Here is a 13198-nt window from a genome sequence, read left to right as displayed (position 1 = left end):
AGTACAGACTATTTTCTGCTTATTAGTGCAACTGCTCCATCTGTTATGTTTTGGTGAATACCTTCAAGGTGTGACAGCTTATCCGGTGCGGCCCTAGGATGCTGGGTGCATGAATTGAGGAGCAAAGTCCTTTCTACATCTGTAGCTGGAGCCCTCCTCCCCTATATCTATTTGAAGCCAATTGCCTGGCTGAGCACTGGAAATGCCACTCACGTGCCTGTGTTTTGTACATTGATCTCACTTTAGATGTCAGTTACCACATCAGGGTAAATGTAGGCCCCCTCCGGAAGGGAACTGGTGTCCTGGTTACCCAGGACATGGAGAAGGCTGAGGTTCTCAATGACTTTTTTGCCTCAGTCTTCACCGACAAGAGTTCCTGTCCCACCACCCAAGCTGTAGAAGGTGCAAGCAGGGACTGCGAGAATGAAGAACTGCCCATTGTACTCGAAGAGCAGGTTCAGGATCATCTAAGGAACCTGAAGGTGCACAAGTCCATGGGTCCTGATGAGATCCATCCGCGGGTCCTGATGGAACTGGCGGATGAAGTTGCCAAGCCACTGGCTATCGTATTTGAGAAGTCGTGGCGGTCTGGTGAGGTCCCCGATGACTGGAAGAGAGGGAACATAACCCCAATTTTTAAAAAGGGGAATAAGGAAGACCCAGGTAACTACAGGCCGGTCAGCCTCACCTCTGTGCCTGGCAAGGTCATGGAGCAGATTCTCCTGGAAACCATGCTAAGGCACATGGAGAGCAAGGAGGTGGTTGGTGACAGCCAACATGGCTTCACCAAGGGCAGATCGTGCCTGACCAATTTGGTGGCCTTCTATGACGGGGTGACGGCATCGGTGGACAAGGGACGAGCAACTGACATCATCTACCTGGACTTGTGCAAAGCTTTTGACACTGTCCCACATGACATCCTTCTCTCTGAACTAGAGAGACATGGGTTTGATGGAAGGACCACTCGGTGGATAAGGAGTTGGCTGGATGGCTGCACTCAGAGAGTGGTGGTCAACGGCTCAATGTCCATGTGGAGACCGGTCACGAGTGGCGTCCCTCAGGGGTCCGTGCTGGGCCCGGCCCTGTTCAACAGCTTTGTCGGCGACATGGACAGTGGGATAGAGTGCACCCTCAGCAAGTTCACCAACAACACCAAGTTGTGTGGTGCCGTTGACGCGCTGGAAGGGAGGGATGCCATCCAGAGGGACCTTGACAGGCTGGAGAGGTGGGCCCGTGCCAACCTCATGAAGTTCAACCAGGCCAAGTGCAAGGTCCTGCACCTGGGTCATGGCAATCCCAGGCACAAATACAGGCTGGGTGGAGAATGGATTGAGAGCAGCCCTGAGGAGAAGGACTTGGGAGTGCTGGTGGATGAGAAGCTTAACAGGAGCAGGCAATGCGCCCTTGCGGCCCAGAAGGCCAACCGCATCCTGGGCTGCATCAAGAGGAGCATGGCCAGCAGGTCGAGGGAGGTGATTCTCCCCCTCTACTCTGCCCTGGTGAGACCCCACCTGGAGTACTGTGTCCAGTTCTGGAGCCCCCAACACAAGAAGGACATGGACCAGTTGGAGAAGGTCCAGAGGAGGGCTACAAAGATGATAAAAGGGCTGGAGCACCTCTCTTATGAGGACAGGCTGAGAGAGTTGGGGCTGTTCAGCCTGCAGAAGAGGAGGCTCCGGGGAGACCTGATAGCGGTCTTCCAGTACCTCAAGGGGGCCTACAAGAAAGATGGGGAGAGGCTGTTTAGTAGGGCCTGTTGCGATAGGACGAGAGGTAATGGTTTTAAAATAGAGGGGGGTAGATTTAGATTAGAAATTAGGAAAAATTTTTTTACGATGTGAGTTATAGAACACTGGAACAGGTTGCCCAGAAAGGTGGTGGAGGCCCCATCTCTGGAAACGTTCAAGGCCAGGCTGGATGAGGCTCTGAGCAACCTGACCTAGTCAGGGATGTCCCTGCTCCTTGCAGGGGGGTTGGACTAGATGACCTTTGAAGGTCCCTTCCAACCCTAACCATTCTATGATTCTATGATCAGCGTGAAGATGGGAGCTATCCCTGGTGCCAGCTCAGACTCCAAAGTTTTCATCAAACTCTGTGGTGAAAAATGCGACTCCAGCAAAGTGGGTCTCTCAGTCTCTGATAATGATCTAGTCAATTATTTTGAACGTGGTCAAGTGGATGAGTTTACTCTAGATATGATGGATATTGGGAAGGTAAGAACTAATTGCAAGTGGCTCTGTACTGTGTGCAAGTGTCTGAATTCAGAATCAATATAACACTCAGGATTGAAAGTGATGTAAGAATCTCTGACCTTTACATTGCATATTAAGAAATCCATTTTGTATAGACTATGGCATTGGCAGTCTAGAGTACATGCTAGCATGTGAAGAGTGTTTTAAGTTTATAGTTAAATACAATATAAATGATTTATATGAACATGGTGGAAGGACAGGGTGCCAGGGAAAGGAGAATTTTATATATTAAGTAAATTCTGTTGTGTTGGGATTTTTTTCTGCCTTCTTGGTTTTTTGTGTGCTTTTTTAAAGATCAACCGAATACTCATTGGACACGATAACGTGGGTCTCCGGTCTTGCTGGTTCCTGGCCAGTGTCATGATCACAGTTCCAGTCCAGGGAAGGCAGTACATGTTCCCCTGCAACCAATGGCTCGACAAAGATGAAGCTGATGGCAGGGTGGAGGTGGAGGTCTACCTGAGTGAGATTGTGCCTATTGAGAAATGTGAGAAAAAACACATTGAGAAATGTGTGGGTTTTTTTAAAGCTAGAACTAAATTTGTATTACTAGCATTTTAAGGACCAGGTTAGATATCAAAACCAAAAAGTCCCTATCCTAAAGAGGTTATGTTGGTGAGGAAAGTAAATTATTCTACTCCGGTTTTGTTTTCTAAAACAACTGGAAAAACATTAAAGAGTTTTTCATCTGCATTTCTTGAGATTGTATGAAAAATGTACATCCTGGGCAGTGTAACACAGCACAAGGCACTGTGCTGCTTCATGACAATATCAGTGGGTTCTGGTTTTTTCACGTCTACCTGTCCTGCTGCCCCAGCCCTGCAACAAGCACTTCCCGTCCAGCCTGTATTACCCCATTTTCAGGAAGAGAGAGGCTGTTTGATAAATAAGGACCAAATTCCTACTGTTTATTTGACTTTAATAAGTAGTTTTGTTTACTTTTAAGGCTATGGTTGAAATTTGCCTTGGGATCCTGAGAAAATATATGTTTTTCCTTTGCTCTTTGTAACTCCCTCCCTTGTGTCATATTAAGGAGATCATTTAACCGCTCTACAGTTAATACTGACATGAAATTCCCTTTTAAGGCTCTATTTCCCACACCTCTCACACTGGCTTAATACTAGTAAAAGGGAAAACTATTAGGTTAATCTTCAGTAGAGTTGTGTTATCTCATATTTGGTGTGGAGAAGAGCAAATGGTCGGCTACGTGGTCATTTGTTAAGACATGGTAATTTAATTTTGAACCTGTGCCCTTGGGAATGTTGTTTTCTGAGCCTCTATGGTGAATTAATTGCTTTATTTTTGGACTAGTGATAAACTACGAGGTGTCTGTAGTTACTGGAGATATGCAGGCGGCAGGCAATAATGCCAAACTCTTCATGTAGATTTATGGCGAGACTGGCAAAACTGAACTGATCATCTTAGAAAACAGATTGGACAACTTTGAACAGGGAGCCACAGATATCTCCAAGGTATGATGGAGGCAGTTGTTGCCAATTCTATGAGAGGAAAGAAATGACCAGCCAAAACTGAGACATCAACAGAATCATAGAATGGTTAGGGTTGGAAAGGACCTTTAAAGGTCATCTAGTCCAACCCCCCTGCAAGGAGCAGGGACATCTCCAACCAGATCAGGTTGCTCAGAGCCTCATCCAACCTGGCCTTGAACGTTTCCAGGGATGGAGCATCCACCACCTCTCTGGGCAACCCGTGCCTGTGTTCCACCACCCTCATTATAAAAAATTTCTTCCTAATATCTAATCTAAATCTACCTCCCTCTATTTTGAAACCATTACCCCTTGTCCTGTCACAACAAGACCTATGCAAGAGTTTTTCCCCATCTTTCCTGTAGGCCCCCTTGAGGTACTGGAAGACCGCTATAAGGTCTCCCTGGAGCCTCCTCTTCTGCAGGCTGAACAGCCCCAACTCTCTCAGCCTGTCCTCATAGGAGAGGTGCTCCAGCCCTCTGATCATCTTCGTGGTCCTCCTCTAGAACCTCTCCAACTGGTCCATGTCCTTCTTGTGTTGGGGGCTCCAGAGCTGGACGCAGTACTCCAGGTGGGGTCTCACCAGGGCAGAGTAGAGGGGGAGAATCACCTCCCTCGACCTGCTGGCCATGCTCCTCTTGATGCAGCCCAGAATGCGGTTGGCCTTCTGGGCCTCAAGGGCGCATTGCCTGCTCCTGTTAAGCTTCTCATCCACCAGCACTCCCAAGTCCTTCTCCTCAGGGCTGCTCTCAATCCATTCTCCACCCAGCCTGTATTTGTGCCTGGGATTGCCATGACCCAGGTGCAGGACCTTGCACTTGGCCTGGTTGAACTTCATGAGGTTGGCACGGGCCCACCTCTCCAGCCTGTCAAGGTCCCTCTGGATGGCATCCCTCCCTTCCAGCGCGTCAACGGCACCACACAACTTGGTGTTGTTGGTGAACTTGCTGAGGGTGCACTCTATCCCACTGTCCAGGTCATCAACAAAGCTGTTGAACAGGGCCGGGCCCAACACGGACCCCTGAGGGACGCCACTCGTGACCGGTCTCCACATGGACATTGAGCCATTGACCACCACTCTCTGAGTGCGGCCATCCAGCCAACTCCTTATCCACCGAGTGGTCTGTCCATCAAACCCATGCCTCTCCAGTTTAGAGAGAAGGATGTCATGTGGGACAGTGTCAAATGACTTGCACAAGTCCAGGTAGATGATGTCAGTTGCTCATCCCTTGTCCACCGATGCCGTCACCCCGTCATAGAAGGCCACCAAATTGGTCAGGCACGATCTGCCCTTGGTGAAGCCATGTTGGCTGTCACCAACCACCTCCTTGCTCTCCATGTGCCTTAGCATGGTTTCCAGGAGAATCTGCTCCATGACCTTGCCAGGCACAGAGGTGAGGCTGACTGACCTGTAGTTCCCCAGGTCTTCCTTATTCAGGCAGTATTCTCTTTGAAGTCAGTAGGGGTTTTTTTCTGAGTCAATACTTCGAGATTTTGCCCTATAATTCTGTCGCTCAAACTGGTTTACAGGCAATTCCCATACGTGCATTAAGAGGAGAAAAAGAGTGATTTTAATTTTTGATCTGTTGTTTTTACTTCACTTTGGTGGCAACAAATATGATTTCTATCATCAAACAAAAACAAACAGTAGAACATGTGTTTTCCACTTGGTAAACAAAATCAGTCCCAGACTACTCATTAAGAACAGAGTCCTGTAAGGCCTCTGTTGGGGGCAATGAATATCAGAAGCCCTGGGATTGAAAAATAAGGGACATTCTAAGAGAAGCAAAATTGAGGACACCACAGAAAAAAAAAAAGAGAAGAGAAGATGTGAAGAAGCTGAGCGGAGGCAGAGGCGCAGAGGGGGAGGTGCAGGCCTCATGGGCCTTGCAGGCCTCACCCTCTGGCCTCTCGCCAGGCGGCCGACTGGGCCCGACTCAGCCCAACCCGGCTGCAAGAAGTGAAGAAGGAGAGGGAGGAGTAATGCTGCTCCTGGCCAAGATTCCCCTGCAGCCTGTGGTGACAACCATGGTGGAGCAGGTTGTCCCCCTGCAGCCCATGGAGGTCCACGGAGGAGCAGAGAGCCACTTGGAGCCCATGAAGGACCCCACACCGGGGGAGGTGGATCCCTGAAGGTGGCTGTGGCCCGTGGAGGGCCCGCTGGGGCAGCCGTTCTGGAGATACTACACTCCGTGGAAGAGATGACCCACGCCAGAGCAGTTTCATGAAGGACTGTGGCGTAGGGTTGGGACCCCACAATGGAGCAGGGGAGGAATGTGAGGAGTTCTTCCCCCGACCATGAAGCAGCAGTGTAAAACAACGGGTGATGAACTGACCGCTACCCCCATTCCCTCTTCCCCCCCCGTGCCGCTCGGGAGGGGGGAAGGTAGTAGAGATAATGTTAAGCTTGGGAAGAGGGAGGGGTGGGGGGAGGTTATCTTGTTCCCTGTCTCATTATCCTGCTGTTTGTAGTAATAAATGAATAGTTTTCCCCAAGTCGAGTCTGTTTTGCCCGTGACGGTAACTTTAAGGGTTTTTCTCCCTGTCCTTATCTCAAACCTTGAGTTGTTTTTTCTTATAAAATCTCCCCCTATTCTCTCGGAAGGTGGGGGGAGTGAGAGAGAGACTGCGTAGTCTGGTCCAAATCGGGGCTGAACTACGACATGCACTCATAAAGTTTTAATTTGAGGCTGTTGGCAAGGTGCGAGATGTGGCATGGACAGGGGATCGAGATGCAATGACCCTGTAAAGCAGCGGGAAACCTCCTCGGTCTTTCCATCCCTGCAGGTTTGAGCGAGTCCAAGAGGACAGTTTCATTTTGGAGATTGCTGCCATCACACCCCTCAGGAAGATGAGGATCCAGACAGACGGGAAGGGGACTTGCCCACACTGTTTACTGGAAAGGTAATGCACTCCGCATTGCGCGTCTCTCTGCAACCTGCCTGTATTGAAGCCTCTCAGCCCTTGAGAAAGAAGAGAAAGGCAGCAAGTGACTTGTTTTTATTCATTTCCTGCCTCTTTGTCCTGGTTCTGGCTAGGATAGAGTTAATATTCACCGGAGCTGGGAGGAACTGGTACGTGTTGTCAGCCCAACCCTTCAGGGGCTTGCTGCTGTAATTTCTGTGAATGTGTGAGTGCCCCATGGATTTTACTGCCTATAGCACTAATCCAACATGCACTGCACAGACGCAGTGCTCGAGGTGCGCAACGCGCTCCTCCAGCTATCGGTTGATACTGCGGATTCTGCATCTCTTTCTGAGCAACCCAGCAGCAAGCAGACTATTTTCAGGGTTGAAAAGCCTCAGGCATAACGCAAGTTTGTGAGCCAAGACCTGGCAAATCTAGCAAGAGGTGCTGGGTGGACAAGGCTGAGCAGCAGCTGTGGTTGGGCATCCTCCCCTGAGCAACTTATGTTGAACTGCCGTCCTCTTCTGGCTTGCTTGTTTGGATTTTTTGTCCAGAGAAACCAAGATCTAGGGGAAAGAAATGGTCTTAGTTCTTGCTCTGATGTGGGGGGTCAGAGTAGGGACAGGACGTGCTGTCAGACCATGTCAGAGCCACATCCTCCTTTATTGAAGTAAGCTCAGGAGACACCAACATCTGGACAGACTCCAGATGGAAAAAGGATTTAGGGTACATCTGTCATATGTTCTCACAGTGTAAGGCTCAGCACCGCAGTGCCTAGGTCTCTTAGTGAATTTACAGTCCCACAGAGATGAGATCCATCTCATCATACAGCTAAGCACCTACTTGGAGCTAGTCATAGAAGCTCCCCTGATTCATCAAGACTGGGATGTTCTTCCCATTGTCACTGGACAAACGGAGGTGCCTTTATCCAGAGCATTACCACAGCTTTGTAGTGTGTATTTTTGAGATCAATTCACCTCAGTTTCTTGTTTTATAGGATGGAGTTAGTGATGTTTATCCATTTTTAATGAGTTATTTGGGATGATGAGTTATTTAAGATGACTAGCACCTTATAAATGCTTGCTTTTTTAAGACTCTACAATTTTAAGATTAAGTTTCTCTGATTTTAAAGGAAATAAGCTTTTCAAAATGTATGAGTAAAAGCTATTAGCCAATATCAGGTTTATAATAAAGCCATATGTACAGTGTTCTGTTTACATAGCTATGTTTATATCCTCTTTTGGATTTTTATTGCCAGACTTTAAAGTTCTGCCAATTTTCTGCGATTTTTTTTCTATGAGCACACAAGGCAGAAGCTCTGAAACATTAGTAGACAGATCCTCTATTTCTTTCATGATATGATTATTTACAGAAAGATATGGGCAAGAATAAGATTGTGTGAGCTACATGCTAATAGGAAATGCCATCAATTATAGACAGAGCAGGCAGGATGATTATAGCAAAAATAAGGGTAAAGCAGTGTAAGGAAAGACACATTCTTTATGCTAGGACAGCTGGATCAATTTTAGTTTTCTGATAAGCATCTTGTGTGTGATTGATTTTGTTTTAATTTACTATAGAAAAAAATGCTTCTGGACTGAAACCCTATATGCCAAGTTGCCAGATTTCAGCATGAAGCAAATGTTTGCGAGTTTTATAATATAAACACTGCCTAACAGCATAAGCAATCATCAGAAACAAGTCATTGGTTGTTGAAGGACTGCATGGAGTAAGACTTTCTATCCAACTTCATTAGGTAGTAAGCCAGACAAATAATCTAAACCAACAAGGTTTTTTTATATGCTGTATTGACTAGAGATGGAAATCTTCTTACTGATACAGCCTTCTGCCACTGACACATTGTAATTGTCGACTCTCTTGCCGACAAACCAAACCAGGACGCACCGGAGCCCCGCTCCGGGGAAGGCAGAGCATTACACGGATACCATCAAGCTAAGCCTTTGCCTTACTGTTGCACAATGTAAGATTAAATACACGTACACCCACTGCGCACGCAACCCCCGTGCCCAAGGACCTATCTGCACTTAGCGCGTGAATCGCTGCAGACCACCCCTCCTGTGTACGTAGGGCCCCGCCCGCAGCCCTTCCCACACACGTGCATCTCATCCCCGCTAGTAGCCTTAAACCCATGTGACTCAACAACACCCACCTGTTTGCTAATGTGACCCAACAGTAATCACTAATGATTGTATCCTCTCTGCACACTAGTGAAGTGAGAAGATATTCTTCTAATTTTCCAGATGAGAAGGAAGGAGAAGGGCAGTCCAAGCCCATGATCCATATCAGAGATCAGGTTATCTGATTCCAAGTTTACTGCCTTTTTGCTACACCATTATTGCTTCTTGTTTGGTTCATGCCTCATGCTAAGTATTGAATATATCTTATTATTCACTTAAAAAAGAACTCAGGTACTGAGAATCCAATAATCTAGTATGATATTTTGGCATATTCACCTTTAATGCCAACATAGAGACAATACTGGTGAGGAGAGCAATGGAGAAGTAGGGAGCCCGGTAAATATGAATTTAGCTCCTATCCTTGCCCTGGTTGTTCTGAATGCCTTCAGCTCAGTATGTTCAGATGAGATTTGGTGATGAGGAGTATGAAGGAATAAAATAGGAAGGAAAATGTAAAGGTAAACTTGCATGAAAAATTTATCTTATCCTTGCTTAGATGTTTTGGGTGATAGAGGTGATGCTTCTCATTTTTAAGAAATCACTTTATGAAGTTAAGATGTCTTATATCCTCTTGGGTGCTGACTTTCTCTTGATCGCAGAGAGAGGCTGCAGATGTTGGCAAGATTTATAAGATTCGGATAGGCCGTGACGGGAAAGGCATTGAGGGTGGCTCGTTCCTAGAAAGTGTAATGCTGAAGTGACTTGCCACAAAGACGAAGGAGTCTGACAAAAAAAAAGAAAAAGAAAAAGTCTGATGAGGAGGAAGAAGAGGAGATGAAGGCGGAAGAAGCAATGGATGTCTATACATTTGTGGCACATCACTGGTTGGCTAAAGATGAAGGAGATGAGGAGCTAGTGGTGGAGCTGGTGCCTGATGGAAAATCTGCTCTGGAGGGGAAATATCAGAGGGAATGTGCGAGTATGTGTGGATATAGCAGGTCCATGAAGGACAATAACCACACTGTGGTGCCTGTCAGGACCCTCAGCCATCCCATTGCCCAGGCCTGCAGTGTAGGTTACACTATGAGTTGGTTGATCAGCTCTGGCGAGCAAGAGGACAGTAGTTAAACTCAGACAAAGGATGGAGGAGACAGCCTGAAATAGGAGTATCCTAAAGGACTGCTCTAGGATTCTCCAAGGCTTGTCTGGGGAACTTGAGTCACAAGTCTCACAAGTTGCCACTGTGGCTAAGAATTTAGCAAGCTTTAACTATTTATTTGGTTAATGACAAGTGCCGGCTCTCTTGCCAGCTAACCTACCCCGCACGCACCGGAGCCCCGCTCCGGGGAAAGCAGGGCATCACACGGATACTGTCAAGCCAAGCCTTCAATTTAATGCTGCGTAACACAGGGTTAAATACCCGTACACCTGCTACGCACGCGACCGCACCCGCCCCCTGCGCCCATGAATCTATCCGTGCCCGCCACGCACCTGCCCCTTCACCCATGGACTTACCCGTGCCCACCACGTACGTGGACACACCTGCCCCCTGCGCTCATGGACTTATCCGTGCCCACCACGTACGTGGACACACCTGCCCCCTGCGCCCATGGACCTATCCGCGCCTAGCGTGCGAATCACTGCAGACTGCCCATCCTGCATACATGCAGCCCTGCTAACGTTACCCCACAATTCCCCCCCCTCTATGCTAAATCATTCTAGTCTAATGGCTGGTACCCTGAGGTGGATGCCGCCATAACATAGTTGATCATGGATAGTCGCCTAGTGACCCCTCAATCATAGCATGCAAGAAACATAACAATAACAGAAACAAAGCATTATCAAAGCAACTGCTAGGATTGTCAAACCTATAGACACAATATTTCTTAGCCATCTAGGTAAACCAAACAGGTCTGGAAACTACCCCCAGTCCTTTAGGGCTTTGACGTTGAATACTGACTGGGCAGCATGCGCATGCGTCTTCTCCAAGGCCGAGGAGGTGTTCTTGCTGAAGTCCAAACAGCAGTAACCCTGGAGACTTAGGACTCCCTCTAGGTCGCTGCAACCGATGCCGGGCCTCGCAAGGGCATAATCTAATGCCAACTTCATTTGTGTCAGTCCTTCGTCGTGTGCTGAGTAAAGTTGATGTAGTTCGTGAACCGCTCCCAGAAATTAGTCGTTATCACTTGCATTGGAAGACTCACAATCAGGATCAATCCCACTAAGATGAGCTGGAGAGTGCCATGCCGCTCGGTTACCCTGCTGATCCTCCAGCCACAGCTGTACCAGCCGGGCCGGGATCCATCATGTCCCCGCACCTGTGGAGATACAAGCATACCCTCGTCCCCATGTTAGCAGATCAGCGGGACCTTCCCAACGTGGGTTTTCTGGCAGGCGGTACCAGACCTTTGGGAGTGCCTTGCCCCCAAACAGCGGCTGACGCGAGGAAAAATGGTTTTGGATAGGGGAAACGGATTGGGGGTTAGCGAAGGACATATGATTCAGTACCACAAGCGCTTCACCGACCAAGACCCCCGGAGAACCCCTCTTTCCCCCCTCTCTTAAGCAGATTAGCTGTGCTTTCAGGGTTTTGTGTGCGCGTTCTACAATCACTTGCTTGGTGCTGTTCAGAGGAATGCCAAACGTATGGCGGACTCCCCACGTCTGCAGGAAGTGGCGAGATACCCGTGACGGCCCACGGTCAGTCTTTATTTTCCGAGGTATCCTAGGCAAATAAAAGCCCAGCTCTGGTGCAGGATGGATTTTGTGTTATGGACGTCGTGAATGGACACACAAAGAGAGCTCGGGAGCAAGTGTCGATCGCAACATGAATGTATTTGAAACAGCCAAATAGCGCATAGTCTGTGATATCTAGTTGTCGTACCTGGTTCGGAGCATACCTCTGGGGTTAACGCCTGGGTAGTATAAGGCCTGGTTCGGCTTTGCTGCTTGACATGCTGGACAGGCTGCCACTACAGCCCAATCGTGTGAGATGGGCAGTTGGAACTGACGTCGTATGGCGTGTGCGTTCTGATGTATTATTCTCTGTATCACTTTTATAGACAGGTGACCAAGCACGGAATGTTAATGATTATACCTAGTATGATGCCTAGTATCACAATTTTTTAGCTAAGGATAGCAACCACCTAGCTATGCCCTACACAAACTAATAAGATTACTAATGACACCTTATATATATATATATATAAAAACCCCTAAATTTCACTATTTTCTACTAATTTTCTATTATGATATTCTCTATTACTACAAACATAATAACTTCAATAACTTTCTTATCTACAAAGCCAGTGACTAATTTTTTTGCAGGCCTCTGTTGAAACAAGCCATAAATTCCATTAACAATGTCTTGTATTTAAAGTTCCCTTCTCATTCCATGTCTTTCTCCCAACGACTATGATTGTATCCCCCTCCCAAGGTCAGTGTGTTTTCACTGACCTACATCTCCCCTTGTTTGTTTACGAGAAGAGGCTTGTTTCAACCCTTCATCAGTCTGCACACATTTCAATACACACAAAATACAAATTAAAATACATATATAAAAGCATGAATGAGTAAAACATCTTACAGCTATTTGTAATAAGCTTCTATCAATGTAACTTTTTTTTTTCATATTCATGCAGCAAAACTCATCAAAATCTTGACAATCATGACTTTGTTATCTACTGTCACCAACCCTACTATGCTAATAACACCACCGCCGAGCAAGAGGATAATTATCAGCTGGGTCAGAGCAGAGAAAGGAGACAGATGCAGCACCTTCAGGGCGTCCCCTGCTATTAATAAAGTGTGCTCCGGATCCTCTCCCCCTCCCCGCCCCGAGTCACCCCTGTTTTATCCTCAGCAGATTCAGTAAAAGAGTAGTCAGTAGACATTGCTGCACGCGTGGCCAACGCACACAACAAGGCCTGACCAGACGTTGCTGCATGTGTGGCCAGCACATGCAACAAGGCCTGTCAAATATGTGCTCTGCAGGCTAACAGCGGTTCTGTTTTGTAAAGCAGCGTAGCGTATAGAACCTATATCAATTAACAGTGTTAATAGTACTAATATAATTGCATGTGTTTACTTAGCAAGCCAAAAACCCAATTTATTTAGTGTAGCTAATGCCTAGCCACTTGCCGCATCAAGTGCAAAGATTGAAGCAGCAATAATTTCACCTGGTTTCCAAAACTCTATATTATCTTGGCAATCAGATTTAAAGCTATGTGTACTTCGTTTAGGTCTTTTATGCTGTCAGGATTTTGATATGCGGTCGCATGATTACACCATGCTGTGTCATTGCAATGTATAGGTCTTAAAGCATTTACAATCATTACCCCTCTAGTAACATTAGCTCCTGAATAGTTAAAGAAAATAGGCAGAAGTCCATCTTTAGGGATCCCAAAAGTTCCAT

At 47.1% G+C, this 13198-nt stretch overlaps 1 pseudogene; it reads left to right on the top strand.

Moving 5' to 3' along the window:
• The first annotated feature begins 2063 nt into the window (after positions 1-2063).
• LOC147596573 (lipoxygenase homology domain-containing protein 1-like) overlaps positions 2064-13198 on the top strand; it is a 51013-nt pseudogene continuing 39878 nt past the window's right edge.

The sequence above is a fragment of the Chlamydotis macqueenii genome, chromosome W, assembly GCF_036417535.1.
Source record: "Chlamydotis macqueenii isolate bChlMac1 chromosome W, bChlMac1.mat, whole genome shotgun sequence".
Taxonomy (NCBI): domain Eukaryota; kingdom Metazoa; phylum Chordata; class Aves; order Otidiformes; family Otididae; genus Chlamydotis; species Chlamydotis macqueenii.
The sequence above is the reverse complement of the archived record's forward strand: the minus strand, read 5'-3'. Positions and strand labels throughout refer to the sequence as shown.